General features: G+C 41.4%; 1 protein-coding gene across 3 annotated transcripts in view; it reads left to right on the top strand.

The window, feature by feature from the left end:
• Positions 1-15,706, top strand: part of SETBP1 (SET binding protein 1) — a 349,520-nt gene that overhangs the window by 308,131 nt on the left and 25,683 nt on the right. The gene's annotated exons all lie outside the window — the stretch shown is intronic.

Below are 15,706 nucleotides of genomic sequence, written 5' to 3'. Positions count from 1 at the left end.
AGCTTTTATTGTTCAAGGAGAGGAAGGATTCCTCCATGTCCTTTCGTGGCTGCATAGAAATGCTATCTTTTAGTTTTTTTCTCCCTTCTCTGTTGAAATTGTTAGACCCACCTCCAAAAGCTGCCATCTTCAGCCTTTTTTCATTTCCTTTGTTTCCTCACAAATGGTCACTCGACCAGGCCCCGCCTGCAGGGACTCTCGTGTGAAAACAGCTGGATCTGGGGGCTTAATGTAGAGACAAAAAGACTCTGAATTGATTTTCACCACAATCAGGCAGTGCTCCATGCTTTTGAGAGGCAGGAGAAAAGCAGGAGCAGGGACCCCACAAAGGTAGTGCTGACCATCACACCATTTCTCAGAAAATGGGGGAGAACCAGAAATGCCAATGGCAGACCTGAGGCAAGCATCTCTCAGCCCCTACCCTCTAGTAAATATGGTCACTAGAGGGTAAATAAGAAGAATCTGCAAACTGGGTCCTTCAAGATGGACCCACCTTTTTCTTTCTACAGGAATGTGATCACCAAGGCGCATTCCAACTTTAAGAGTTTGAACTCCAAAGTTCTGTGAACACCAAGGGCCATTATGGGTTGGCATCAGGGAATTCCTCCAAAGGAAGGGGTCATTGCATAGAGGGTGATTTCAGAACCTGGCACATTGTTTCCCACCAGTGACAGAGACAGGTGGCTCCAAAAATCCCATCTAGCAACATGATGGCCAAATGCCACCTTGTGGCTAAGGGACACTGCCACTGATTTCTCTTCTTTCAAAGAACAAACCATAGTCTGATCTCTTCTGTTATTACCAAGGACATTTATTGATGTCAGAAGCCTCTGTTTGCTCTTCTTCTCTTGAAGTTAAGATCAAAAGCAAAGTCTGCCCACCCTGCCTACTCCATTTCATCACTTCCCCTAATGGGACCTTCTCAATCATTAAATAAAATAAGCAAAGCAACTTGGAAGTCAGGCACCTGGGCAAGCAAATTACATGAAAGACCTGGCGGCTCTTAATGACTGGGGAAGAGGACCAGGGTCCAGAGGTTCATGTTGGGACAGCTTCACCACCAACACACGCCTGGTGTGACTACTGACAGCCTCTGTTTCCTCACCACTGGAGTCATGGAATCCATTAGGTGATCTTTCTTGCCTCACTTTTTGTGATTCAGACAGCTGGGCTACAGATCTTGAGTGATTCTCCCTTAACATCATTTCCTTGAGAATTAAAGGTACTAACTATTAAACACTTCCTTTTCTGTGTTTCATTTTCTCGAAGTGGATTAATAAATAGCTATTCTTTCTACTATGAATGCTCAAATCATAAAAATCACATCCTCTTATTTATGATACACATAGACCCTGTCTTAGTTAGACTGGATCAAAACACCATCTTGTTTCACATTGAGTAGTAGTATCAGCAGTGCGGTCCTGTGTGTCTCCCCCATGCCCTTACTGAGCACTGAGGCCATTGCATTAAACATGTATTGGTTGATCAGGTGATCACTTGTGAGCCTTGTGCCGGGTGAACACTGTTGGAAATATAAGAGACAATCTCTTTGCTCAATTCACTAATTATCTTATTGAAAATTCAAGATTACAGTGCCTAACAAACATATTAATAAGAGTATGCCTATTAGATGCCAGGCACGGTGCTAGGTACTTGATAGATCGTCACTTCATTTAAACCACAGCAAATTCTTGAAGCTATCTTCTTTATTTCCATTTTACTGACAAGGAATCTAAGGCTTAACTTAATTCATCTGCACAAAACTTGAAGATGTATGTGATTGATTCTGAGTTTGAAATGTCGTAACCTATTGTTAAACTGAAGGTGAGCAAGTCTACAGAACTGGGGTATAAGTGCAGTGCCTGTGTAGGTCAGGGATGTGGAATTTGTGCGTAAGGGAGATTACCTATTGCTAGAGTTTGTCCTGAAGGGAATAAACAGGAACTACGCCATGCAGAGGAGGCTCAAGTTCAGAGGTATAAAGTAGAATATGGATTCCTGATAGGAGATATTAAAAGGAACCCTGGACCCACTGCATTGCTACCGCCAATTCTCTTTAACATTAGGCAAACCTTTGAAGAGAACCATGGAGAGAGAGTTCCCACCTGCCCAAGCCAAAATCCCAGTCCCCTGGCTGAACTTCTAGCAAATTCCTGAGTTGACAAAGGACTGCCCTCAGATAACTCTGATTACTTTGAAAATGGTGCTTATAAAATAAATACATTCCACTTATTACATCAGCAAAGCTGGAAAAAATGATGTTTTACTTATTACTAGTTGGGAAATGTAAAAATAATTCAAGTTTGAGAAATACAGTCAGGGAAGATAAAAAAAAAAATCTTTCGTGAAGTCTTGCATTTGCTTCATTGGCACTTCTGGACCATCCCATCTGCCCTGTGAAGCCTGGTTTCAGCCCCTTTCCTTTTTAGGGAAGCTTGATTCTCAGGTTCATGTCAAGCATGGAAGTTATTTCTTAGCCCTGAGTTCATGGAGATTTTCCATAGATGTAGCCTAATTGCACATTCAACCAGAATTATTCTTTCTTCCCCCACCAGTTCTGCAACTTCTTCATTCCACTTTCAGTTATTATCTGCTTGTACCCAGGGCTAACCAGACAAAAATGAAGAAAAAAGCTCTTGGCTGACAAGAATGATTTTCCTTAATCTTTGCTTAAAGAAAACCTCTCACTCTTCCTTTCACAGTTGGGGTCCAGACCCTAAAATGTAAACCTATGTTTTTGACCACCATGGAGAAGGAAGGCTGTTTAGGGAAAGCACCTGACAGAGGGTCTTGTGTTCAAGTTCCTGCTAAAGCTTAGCTGTTGGGAGGCACTGGAGGTACTTATCAGCCTCATTTCCTATTAAATGTAGTTAACATCATCTTCTTTGTAGAGCTGTGGGGAGGTCTGGAAGAAAAGCTATGCTTGTAGTTGTTTGATCTGCAACCAAGGACAGTTGGTTGGTCCTAAAGTAACCACCTCTTCTCCATGGTTGTTTGTGTGTCTTTGTGACACTCCCCTGCCCCCATTATCCACAGAAATCCAAATTCCTAACACCATTCCCAGCCTGACTCAAGGCTCCAGCTTCTGTTATATTTCACCTGCCCACCCTGGGAACTCTACTGTCAACACACAAAAGTTCTTGCCTTTCCCCAAGTACATATTCTATTTTATGCTTTGTGCCTTCATGGTCTTCTTCCTAGAATGTCTTTCATCATATTTCAGCTACTTCCAAATCATTGAAGACCCATGTAAAATGTCACCTCCTGAGTGAAGTCCTTTGCAACCCAGAGAAATGTCACTCATTCCCTGGGGTAGTTGTGCCTCTTCTATATGAACCAACTGTCCTTATCACAGAGTACTGCAAATTAGTATTTCCATATTTGCCACTGACATTATAAGGATATAGATCTTGGTATTCTCACATTTAAGCCTAGGAGATAGGTACTATTATTAATTCCATTATTGATGAGAAAATTAAGGCCCAGAGAGGTTAAATAAGTTGCTTAGGTTCAGACAGACAGCCAGAAGCTACTAGAACTATGATTTGAACAAAGAGAACATGGACTCAAAGCTAACTCTTTAAACTCCTTAAACCACTTTTCTAGAAAAATGTTCAGATTGGTTACTTTGCTACTTTTACAGGGTATCTAAATAATAATATATACTATATTATAAATAATAATTAATAATATAAATTCTTATTCTTAATGAACCAGATGAATAATGTATGGTGTATCTGAGTTACACAGTTCATAAATTCCATTTTAAGCTACTGTTCTAGAATATACACTAGTTCAAAGCTCCCCAGTAAATCTCTAGTGTGGTCCCAGCTGCAGTGCAAGGTAATGTGGGTGATCTTTTCAGCTCAGGGGAGATTGTTATTTTTATTTAAATTTCTTGTATCTGCACTAGTTTCTTTAACTAAATAGTTGACAACCCAAAGACTGGACTGTTTCTTATGCTTTAAGGGTCCCCCCAAGGACCTGGATTTGCTGTGTTCACCATAGGTGCTGAAACTTTGGCAGAGTAAATTAACAACAATTTATTGAAAATGTCACATCAAGTTGAATATTTAAGAGTTGACAACCTTTTTTACTGGGGTCTGAGCTTTCAGAGAGTTGGTAGTTGAGATGGCCGAGAGAGGGTAGTTACCCGGCCAGCGACCTCATCTCCAAATTGCCAGCCTCAGTCAAGCATCTGGTAGCCTCCACTCTAATCACCTTACAAATATCTGGTGTTTCCTGTACTTTTTATTAACTGGCTTTTTGGAGCATATTCCCTGTGGCAGGCACTGTGCTAAGCATTTTACATATATTATCTCATTTAATCATCACCTTCCTATAGGTAGGTGGTTTATTAAACTTGTTTTCAATAAGGAAGATGAAACTTTATGAAGTTAAATAGCTTGCTTGAGATCTAGTCCCTAGTTAGGTGACAGCTGACATTTTTATTTATTTATTTATTTTTATTTTTATATCCCCCATACAATTGCAATCCCCTGATTTTGACCCCAATCCCTCCTTTCCCCGCCCCCCCCCAAAGTGTGTCTCTGGTTCATAGTTGTTTGTTGATTTTGATTTTTTTCTTTCTTATAGTTATTCTTTTTCCTGGTCCCTTATTTAGGTTTTCTAGATTCCTGCTATGAGTGAAACCATCCGGTATTTTTCTTTTTCTTTCTGGCTTATTTCACTGAGCATGATCCCTTCCAGCTCCATCCATGTTGCAGCAAATTGCATGTGTTTATCTTTTTTGAATGCTGAGTAATATTCCATTGTGTATATGTACCACATGTTCTTGATCCAGTCATCTATTTTTGGGCATTTGGGTTGTTTCCAAAGCTTGGCTATTGTAAATTGTGCTACTATAAACATAGGGGTGCAGGTGCACTTTGGAATTAATGTTTCTGTGTCCTTTGGGTAAATACCTAGGAGTGGAATTGCTGGATCATATGGATCATATGGAAGCTCTATCTTTAGTAGGTTGAGGAATCTCCACACAGCTTTCCATAGTGGTTGGACCAGTTTGCACTCCCACCAGCAGAGCAGGAGAGTTCCTTTCTCTCCACATCCTCGCCAACATTTGTTGTTGCTAGTTTTTTTAATATGTGCCATTCTCACTAGTGTGAGATGGTATCTCATTTAGTTTTGATTTGCATTTCCCTGATTACAAGTGACTTTGAACATTTTTTCATATGCCTGGTGGCCATTTGTATTTCCTCTTCGGAGAAGTTTCTTTTTAGCTCTTCTGCCCATTTTTGGACTGGATTATTTTCTTTGTTTTTGTTGAGTCTCATCAGCTCTTTGTAGATTTTTGTGAACAGTCCTTTATCATTAGTGTTGCATGCAAAAATTTTCTCCCAGTCGGTGGGGTTTCTCTTTGTTTTGGTTATTGTCTCTTTTGCTGTGCAGAAGCTCTTTAATTTGATGTAGTCCCAGGACAGCTGACATTTTAACCAAGGACCTTCCAGCTCCAAAGTCATGACCTCATCCACTAACTTAAAATTCTTCACCTTGTAAGTGATGTATTACTAACTACTGGCTAATACTTGTGGATTCTGAGTATCTCTTATACGGTATGTTTCTGTCTCCATATCTTTGTTCTACTTTTCTCAATGCCCCTCCTTTTTAAATAAAGACTGAAAAATTCCCCACATATTTTTTCTTTTGAACTAGCACCTCATCATCACCTCCCCTGATTCTGTGACCCCGGATAGTTGGAGATGGCTTTTTTTGAAATGCTTGTGCCTTTTTTTAAATTGCATCCTGCCTCCAGTCTTTGGAACTCCCAATTCTTGGCCTTCCAAATGAAATATAGAGTACAAAAGTCCTATCCTTTGTCTCTAGATTAGGCCCTCAGTAACCAGACTGACTCCCAATAATCTTTGAATCAAATGCAACAGTCTCCTTGCCATTTCCAAGCCTCCCCAATAATTAAGTTTCCTTTTCTGATCTCAGGTTCCACCAAATGCTCCTCATTTCCACTGTCCACTTCTTCTCTGGATAACTGAGAGACCTCCTTAGATGCATTATTAAAATACTCCCCTTTTATCTTAAATCTTAGTCTTGCTGCATATAGTAGCTTGTCATCCACTAACTCTACTTCTGCACTATGCAGTATTTGAGACCATGCAGTATTATCTAAACCAAACTTATATTGAGCCACTTTGGGGCCTAGCAACAGTGAAATTTCCTTAGAGGATAGTTAAAAGAAGAAAAAAAAAAGCACTATCTCCCGTTTCTTGAACAGAGGCTTGCATAATCAACCAAGTAGAAAGAAATGTTGAGATGCATTTAACCTCATTAGTTTCAGTAGGACTGGCTCTCTCCAATCCATCAGAGTTGAGCTACATTAGTGAAACTCAACTATTTCCAAATCTCATTTACATAATGGATGAGATGTGAAATGAGCCCAACGCAAGGGGAGTCGCCCAGAGGCACTAAAGTTTATCACAATATGTAAGAGTTCTTTTAGATCATTGCATTAAATTTCCACTAACAAGATAACAAATTAATTGTCTGTATTACTGTACTAGCCCAAAGTCTATTGAGTAGCGCATGAGTGAGGAAGGCAGCTGGGTTGCAAGGACTGTGGGCAGCAAGGGCTGCTCACGGGGATGTGATGAATGCTACCTTAGTTTTCTTCTGTCCCTTTAAGAAATCCCAGGCACCTCTGTAATCTGATGGTGGACTTTGGCTTTATTAGTGAGGTAAGCGAGGATGAGTAAATCAACTGTATCAGACAAGCCTCAGGACATCTAGAAATTGATCATTCTGCCGAAATAAGCACTCTGTGTTTATTAGCTGGGAGTTCATCACTATCACTTCTCCTCATCCAATTCCTAAGAGATTTCAAAGCCATCATCATGGTATTAGCTCGTCTGACTGAACTACTAGAGATAAAGATTAGAAGATCTATCTAATGATGGGTCTGAGTTTCTGTGATTTTTTTTTCCCTCTTCTATTGCCAAGAAGAAAGCTTTTCTAGCACACACTCAGTGTCTCTGTGTGTATGCCTGCACAATCACACGCTTGCGTACTACAGGAGGAATTCAAATAGAACCAAGGAGTGGTTTAAGAAAAGGACACCCAATAAAGCTCTTCAAACAAGGCACATTTTCCCTATGTAATGAGGTCACTGCTTAACAGGGGAAACATTTACTAAAGTGACTACTCCAGCTACACCATATCCAGTAGGTGATAGAACACTGGGAAGAATAATTCGATTCCATGACCACATTTATAGTCCCAATGTCCGTACATGGCCAGATGCCTACACATATGTCCATGAAACATGAGTATGTACTGGACTGATCTTTCACAAACCAGTAAATATGCATGTATCTATTTATACATATATTTATAGACACACATGCACTTAAGCTCCTGATATCAAGCTCTTTTCTCAATGTGGCTTCTAAATAAGCAGTAATCAAAATGCAAATAAGGTGACCCAGTTAGCATTGAGAGCTGTATTGCCATGCAGATGTGCTCTGCAACTATGTGCTGTAAAGGTAAAAAAGAAAGACACTACTAAAGATGCTTATACTAACCAGCATTGACTACTAAGCCTTTCACATTAGGGAGAATCTAGGGAAGACTCTCACGAGGCCTGCAGGATCACATCTGCCATTTTGGGGTTGGTCTGTTTTGAAGCTGCCCTGAGAGTATAGAAGAACTGATCCTGCACCAGGAAAGCAAGAAGACCGCTTCTGAAAAATCTCAGAATGCAACACTTACAGTCCCATGCCAACATGCTGGCCTAAGACAATCCAAGAAGTTGGAGTCAGCATCGTGGCCTCACTACCCTCTCATGAATCTGGGCAATGCCAGTGCCATCCCCACCTGAGGTTCAGTTGCCCAGGAAGCCCTGGATTTGTTCCCTCCAACTCTAAACTGTCCTGTTTTCACTTAGCTACAGCTCCTTTGTGTTCATCTATCAGTGAAGACTGTAATGTGCTTTATGTGCTTTACAGTAGCAAATTCTTAACCTACCTGATCGCCAAGGACATAACAAGAGCACACTTGGTGCATTGTACTACTAAATTGGTTTAATTACATGTATGCACTATTTCTTGCCTTGTTAATACCTTTCAAATTCCTATGTTAATACCTTGTAAATTCCTTTGTTATATTTTTCAGAGAACAGTTACCACTCTTTTGTCTGTACATTTTTTTTAAGCATGGGAGCAGATACATCAGCATTCTGTTTGATTCTCTCTCTTTCCTTCCTCGTGTGTGTGTGTGTGTGTGTGTGTGTGTGTGTGTGGTGATCCACTTAAGCTGGCAAAAATTCTAATGTGAGCCTAAAGGTGTCACTGAACCTTACTTTGCATTAAAAAATGTGTTCACTGTGTGTATGTGTGTGTGTGTGTGTGTGTGTCTGTCTGTGTGTATGTACTATTTTTTCCCTAAGGAGCTCTGATGCCTGAGCTGTAGAAAGATTAAACCCTCCAACTCAGGATGTGTTCTCTTTGCAATTTAGATGTTTGGTATATTTTCATTCTAGACGATATCATTGGCCACTTCTAGAAACATACTTTTCATCCAGTATGACTTTTTTCACTAAAAGATCTGAAGAGACAGATATATGCATCATAGTATGAACTGCATAGAGTAAAAAAGACTCTATAACATATGTCTCTCTGAAGTTTTAATAGACATGCTATCTTATCAGCCCATTTCTACAGTTCTGAGTTAAGAGAGGCAAGAACTAATCAGATTGTTCTGTGTTTCTCTGAATCTAGAAATCTTGGAGCAGTGAAGCTATTGTAGAATAGATTCTGACCAGAAGGAAACTGAAGCAGAGTGAGATTCCAGATCTTGTTCACATCCATCCACTAAGCATGGAGCAGAGCCTGAAATCACTCAATGACTTAGCACTCCAGTCACTTATTAAAGTTCAAATTAACAAAGTATTTGTCTCTGGTACAGCTTATCCACTATAAATATTCCTTGCCTAGTTTATGTCAGCCTTACATTCGGAAAATATAAGAAAATATAAAGTCTCTGCATCCTAAAGAATTTAAATCTTGTAGGAAACACATGCGATTAACATATGAAATAAGTTTAAAATGAGACAACATTAAGACAATATAGTGCTAAGAAACAATAATAGTTCATACAAATGAGTGCTTACTGTAGCTAAGTGGCATAATCGATGCTGTTTTATATGTATTATTTTTCTATTGCTATGTTTAACAAATTTCCACAGACTTAGCTTAAATAACAAAAATGTATTATTTTACAGCATTAACAGTCAAAAGTCTGAAATCAAACTATCCAAAAGGCTGTGTTCCTTTCTGGAAACTCAAGTGTAGAATCCATACCCTGCCTTTCCAAGCGTCTATCAGCTCCCTGCGCTCCTGGATTGGGACCATCCTGCTCTATCTTCAAAGACACCAGCATAGCATCTCTTACCCTGATTCCATCACTATCTCTCTCTAATTTCTTCTTCTCCCTTCTCTTCCACTTTAATGAACCCTTTGATTACATTTTGACCATTTGGTAATCAAGGGTATTCTCTCTAGTCAGCTGGATAGCAACATTAATGCTATCTGCAACCTTAATTCTCCTTTGCCATGTTACATAGCATAGCAGTTCTAGGAATTAGGATATCAACATTCTTGCAGGGGGAGAGAGGTATTATTTTCTGTCTACCACAATTTGTACGTTCCTTTAATCCTCACTAATAACCTCATTTAACAGATGAGGAAACGAAGGCACAGAGAGCTATTAAAATTTGCCCAAAATGACAGTTTGTAAAAGAGGTAGACTTACTCCAGAAAATAAGTTCTTCACCTCTACACTATATTGAAAAGGGGGTTTTAGAATAGACGCATATGCAGGTTAAAGGAATTAGTATACTGGGCCTCCCTGGTGGCACAGGAGTTAAAGACAGTGCTTTCAAGCTATCGCCAGCCACTGCAGCACAGGTTCGATCCCTGGCCGGCGAGGGAACAACCCACATGGCACAGCAGACCTCTCCTGCCTCTCCTGCTGCTTCCCTCAGCAGTGTATTTCAGTAGATCTGCCTGTTCTGCTCCCCACTATCTCTGGTGAATCCTCTCACCCCACCCCCCGCACCTCTGGCTTCCACCCCAGTTCTTGTATGCATAAATAAATAAATCTTTGAAAAAAAAAAGAGCTAGTATACCCTCCCCAGAAATTTTAAGACTAGAAAGATAAATACATATATTCTTTTTGTCCATTCATCTGTTCGACACTTTTGAGTATGTAGCATCTGTTAAGCGCATGTTAGGGAATCAAAAGAAAATGAGAAGTAGCTCTTGACCTCTAGAACTTGGGCAGAGTAATGAACAAAACATTGCACAAACAGAGGTAAGCCTTTCACAGAAGTCTGTCCAAGATAAGACAACATGTGAGAGAAAGGCACTCACCCTACCTGACAATGAGTCGAGGGTTTAATTTTTCCCAGCTGCCTTTCCAAAATATCTCCCAGTATTTGGTTTTCATGACTCACACTAAACTCTCTTACTCATCTGCACTAAGACTTGTTATTTCTCCTCTTGCTCTTGTTATTTCACTTCTAGTTATTGAATGCCACCCATCTCTCAGGACCGGGGTTTTCATATTACACCTGTTTTCCTGAGTGAACGGTTGGCCCTAGTTAAAGAATGTTCGTGTTCTTGGTATCTAGTGGTGCCTAGAACCTACAGATTCTTAATGAATGTTGAATTAATAAATAGGTAACTACAGGACAACTTTAGAACCCATGGAGATCTCATTTTCCTCCTAATTCCTGAAGCTCTTTGCAAGGTCAATAGCCACAAGCTGATCAATAGAGCATGCATCCCTGTCCATGCCAAGTCTTGCATTTTATAATGTAAGGGGTGCCAGGGAAGTGGCTGAAGAAACCAGCCAACCCAGTGGTGTCAGACTCTCCCACCATGCCATCCTCGGCTTTATCACCAAGAAACATCTGCATTTGCAAATTTCAGAGTGAAAAAATGAATTAAGCTGTTCAACAAGCCTGTATTAATCACACACTGTTTTCCAGACATATTCTTTCTGCAGTGACTGTTACAAAATGAGTCCCTTTATTTTAAAGAAACTGGGAGGTGAGGACCCAGCCAGGAATGAGAATCTAGTTCTTACCAGCTGTGTGATCTTAGATCAGTTATATGACCTCCCGAAACCTCTATTTTCTCATCCTGAAAAGGGGAGAAAACACCAGTCATCCTACAAGGGTTGTTTTTGATTGGTTGGTTTTCCTGTATAGAAAATGAGGTACAGTAGCTAACTAGCTTTTATAAACCTAGAGCACAAACAAATTACTCTAAGGTGAAGCTGGTTTTTATTATCGAAGGTCACAGAACTCATTAAAGGATCCTGGGAAAGTCAGCCTCCATGGACCCTGCTTTTCCTCCCTGACCCCTTTGACCTTGAGCAATCTGGGGAAGAGGTAATTGAACAGCAACTACTACTTTGGAAGAAACAGAATCAAAATATCGAAGCTATTGACTCACCCTTAAGGCAGTAAACAGTGCTTTGGTCTCTGACCTTTTCGCATCCTGGGGCAGTCAATAACCTGGCCGCTAGCTGCAGCGCCTGCCACTGATTCTGATTTGGGAGTAGTTTAACCTTGAACTGAGCTCCAAGTAACCAAGGCAACAGGAAGTCAGCTTCTGCGTTGAGGAGTAGGAATCCATAAATCAAGTCCCTAATGCAAACACTGTGTGCAGGTAGAGGTTTGAGGGGATAAGTGGTCTATGAGAAATTACCTTTGAAAATGAGTGGCTGTCCCTCAATAGGCTATAGCACAGTTGCAAAGACTTTTATAAAAATGTATCAATAGAGGTCAACAGGTGATAGTAGAATGTTTTCATATAGGTTTGTCTTTCTTTTTTCCTTTTGGCTCATTTAATTATGAACAGATGTTGGACCCACAAAATTATTAGCACTGCTATTTCCTCCTTCAAAAAATATACTTGTCTCCAAATACGCAAGCCTTGGGCACTTTGTCCTGTGTTGGGGCTTGGGAATGCTCCGAACACACCCACCAAATGTGCTCTCCATACAATCCACCTTGCAAATTTGAGATAGCGATCGATCCCTCCCTTCCCAGCCCCAGCTCACCGCATCCTTGCCCTTCCCCAGGCACTGGAGTAAGCAGCCCTCTCTCAGCTCTCTGGTGTAGTCAGAACAGAGCCTTCCCTGGCTTTTCTGTGATCATCCTCCAGCCTCCAAACTGTCCCTCCCGTGGGGAGAGAGAAACAAGGGTCATGCTTGGAAGGAAGTGTCCCAATGTCCCACCTCTCTTCCCTCACTCCGCACCTCTAAAAACTTGGCTCAGAACTGTTCCACCTTCATCTGGTCATTTGGGTGCTTTGCCATGGAGGGCGCTGTCACCATGAATGAAGGGAAACAGACTTTGAGAGGCCAGCCTTCCCAGTGCTCCCTCCTCGGGAGATGTCACCCTTTGCAGTCCTTAGACCTCTGCCTTCAGATTTTGTGGATTACAAGTGCTGTTAGATTAGCCATTGTTTAAAGTTCGTCCAATATTCTTGCCCATGTGTATGAATCCTGGGACTGTTTCCATAATCCTATCAAAACCCAAACTGTCTGGTAAATCATCAGGGCACTCTCTCTTTTTTTAGAATTTGCTTTCGAATTCATTGAATTGCAACTAGCAAACAGTACAATAATCTAGAAAATCCTAAATTATCTAGGGTTTTCACGACAGCTAAATAGTGGCAATCTGAATTATAGAGTGTTTTAAGTGTCATTTTATTACTTTTAACGTATCCTGTAACATAAACACTTGAGTAGCAAAGTATGCCCAATAGAGGTATGATCGGATCAACTTTAATGAAATGATGTGGACTGAGACTAATTTGGATTGTGAACATTTGCATGAAAATGGGTACAACTAAAATGACTTGAAATCAGTTTGTTCCCAAGTGAGAGTTAAATATCCGCCTGCTAATCCTGTTTATGGCTCATTCCCTGAGCATAAGAATTGGAGCATAATTTGAGCGAAGAATTACCTGCCCAACCTGTGTCCACAGGTAGAAAGATGACACCTCAGTGAATTTTTCCAAAGGAGCTGTTATCCAATAGCACTCTCCAGCTTAGTGATGTGCTGTGGAAAGTCCACGTGTATCCATTTGGTGAGAACACGATCACAATGCTCCAGATAACTGAAGTGGGGAATTTTCAATGTCAGTGCTGCTACCCCCATTTCAGATTTGTTAACAACCAGTGTGTGCAAGCATATCAATCTACTCCTACACTGTTGGTCTGGTAGATGTCTAGATTTTTCCCCAACTACATTTATTTTCTCAATGGAAAAAGAGTTTAATATATGTACGTGACTTAAGAAATTAACAATGGAGGAGGCTAGGGGATAAAAGTACAAACTCGTTCTTCCTCAACAGTCTCCCCTGTGCTCTTCTTCATCCGAATAAACAGATTTACTGTTCATGTGTGTCTCCTTAATGGTTCCATGTGCACTTTACATGTGTTACATATGTGAGCCTAGCCTGTTCCTGGCACACCTGCAAATTTTGTAAACAGGCTCACTATACGTGTGTACCACATGCCCCCATCTCTTGATGGTTATACTCTGCAATTTTTCTGTCATGGAATTTGATGTTTGTCTATCTCCAACTGTCCAAATGCTATGAAATATATAATCCAAAAATGCATAAATGGTACGGTTATCCACAGGGTCTGGAGTGAGAGTCTCAGAGGCTGGGACAGAGAAGGGGAAGGTGGTATAAAGTAAACAAAGCTGTCGGCAACTTTCTTCCGTAGGGGCCTCTTCCAACAGGGACACCAGAGCCTCTGTGTCCTGAGCATGTCTGTGGGCAGACTGGTGTTGTGGGCAGGGGCTAGAAGATGACCAGGTGGGCCAAGGTGATCCTTGGGTTTAGCACCTGGCTGCTTGAAATCTCCCATCTCTGCTGTTAAGAGCAGTGTGAATCTAGTCAGTTCTCTCCTAATCTCCCAGGAAGGTGTCTTCCGCATCTGTGACATAAGAGAACAGTCTATCTGTGCTGCGTGCTCACAGGACTGTCATTAGGCCCAATGACATCTGACTGTGGATCTCTCTTGGGTGTAGATAATGTTACTGTGGGCAAGGACAGTATCACTCAGTCTGGTTTGGATGGAAACAAGGGGGCCAGAACTAGAACGAGGAAGTCTCACATATTGTTGCTGCTATTAGTGGCAGCCCACAAATGAGGAAATGCTACATCGATGATTATCTGACATGATTCAGACACCCCCAGCCTCTGGATTTAGGCTTGGATGAGTTGGAGGGTTATGTTTTTGTAGCTGGGGGATCTAGGAGGTGCGCAGAAACCCCTGTTCATGTCAGGGATGAGAACTGAGGCTTTGCTTGCTGGTTTTGCTTGGACTAGAGAAAATGGCAGTTATTATAGTGATACCAATAGTAATGGGAATAATAATATCAGGAAACTCACAAGTACACTGGCTATGTGCTGGACACTGTTCTAAGCACTTTACATCAGTCTATTCTTGGATGTTCCCAAATGCCCCTACAAGGTGATATGTTCCATCCCATTTGTATAGTTAAGGAAGCTTAAAGCTTGGAGAGGTTAAGTAACTTGCTCATGATCACACAGCTGGAAAGTAAGAGAGTCTGGATGTGAGCCCAGGAAACAAGCTCCAGAATAGCTCTTGCAATTCATTATATAGTAAATATCCAGAGGCACTGCACAGAGATGCACCCTGGCTTTCAGCACCATAGAGATATGACTTAGCATGCTTGTTATGACCAGACACTCAGGGCTTCCCAGTCAGCTCTCATTTGGTCTAGTTATTGTTGCACACCAAGTTCCCACAAGGCGATTCCAACTCGAGGGAGCTGATCTTTTGTCTGGATCATCTTCATTTCTCCGTCCATGACTTTGTGGATGTGCTTCTCAGCTCCGGAATGCCTTTTCCTTGTGTTCTAGCAAGAGCTCTGTGAAGTCTTTCTCCACACGAATCCCTACATCCTCAGAACTCCCCAAGCACCTCAGTTGAATACACATAAGCCTACCCAGACTTGTGGCCCAATTTTTCCTTCTCATTGAGTCTTGTCTCTCCTGCTGGATGAGCTGAGAAGCATCACTAGAATCAGGGCCACCTCTCCCCACCATGCTGCACACAGCACCTCCCCTATAGAATCTGGCTCCTCCACCCTAGGGAAACAAGCCTGCCTGATGATGCTACTGCTTCTTTAAGCCTGTGCTCTGACCCCTGCTGCCTGGCAGCCAACCTGGGACACAGTTACTCCCAACTTCAGTCACAAAACTGAAACCAGTCATGCTACTATTTTTTTTTTCTTTATTCTAAAATTTCATTCTTGGGCCTCCCTGGTGGTGCAGGGGTTAAAGACAGCAGTATCAAGCTATCACGAGCCACTGGAGCATGAGTTCAATCCCCAGCCAGCCAGGGAGAAACCCACATGGTGCAGCAGACCACTTCTGTCTCACCCATTGCTCCCCTCAGCAGTGTATTTCAGTAGATCTGCCTGTTCTGCTCCCATTCTCTCTGCTGAAACCTCTCACCCCCGCCCTTCCCAGACCTCTGGCTTACACCCCAGTTCTTATATGCATAAATAAATAAATCTTTAAATATAAATAAAATAAAATTTCATTCTTATTATACCAGAAAGAGATCAGATCATTTGATGAGTTCCTCAGATCACTTTCAGGTTTGATGTTGTCTGTCCTCT

This window comes from Talpa occidentalis, unplaced genomic scaffold (assembly GCF_014898055.3).
Source record: "Talpa occidentalis isolate TD23 unplaced genomic scaffold, MPIMG_talOcc4v2.1 talOcc4.13, whole genome shotgun sequence".
Taxonomy (NCBI): Eukaryota; Metazoa; Chordata; class Mammalia; order Eulipotyphla; family Talpidae; genus Talpa; species Talpa occidentalis.
Note: the sequence above shows the minus strand (reverse complement) of the source record. Positions and strands in the feature narration are given on the sequence as shown.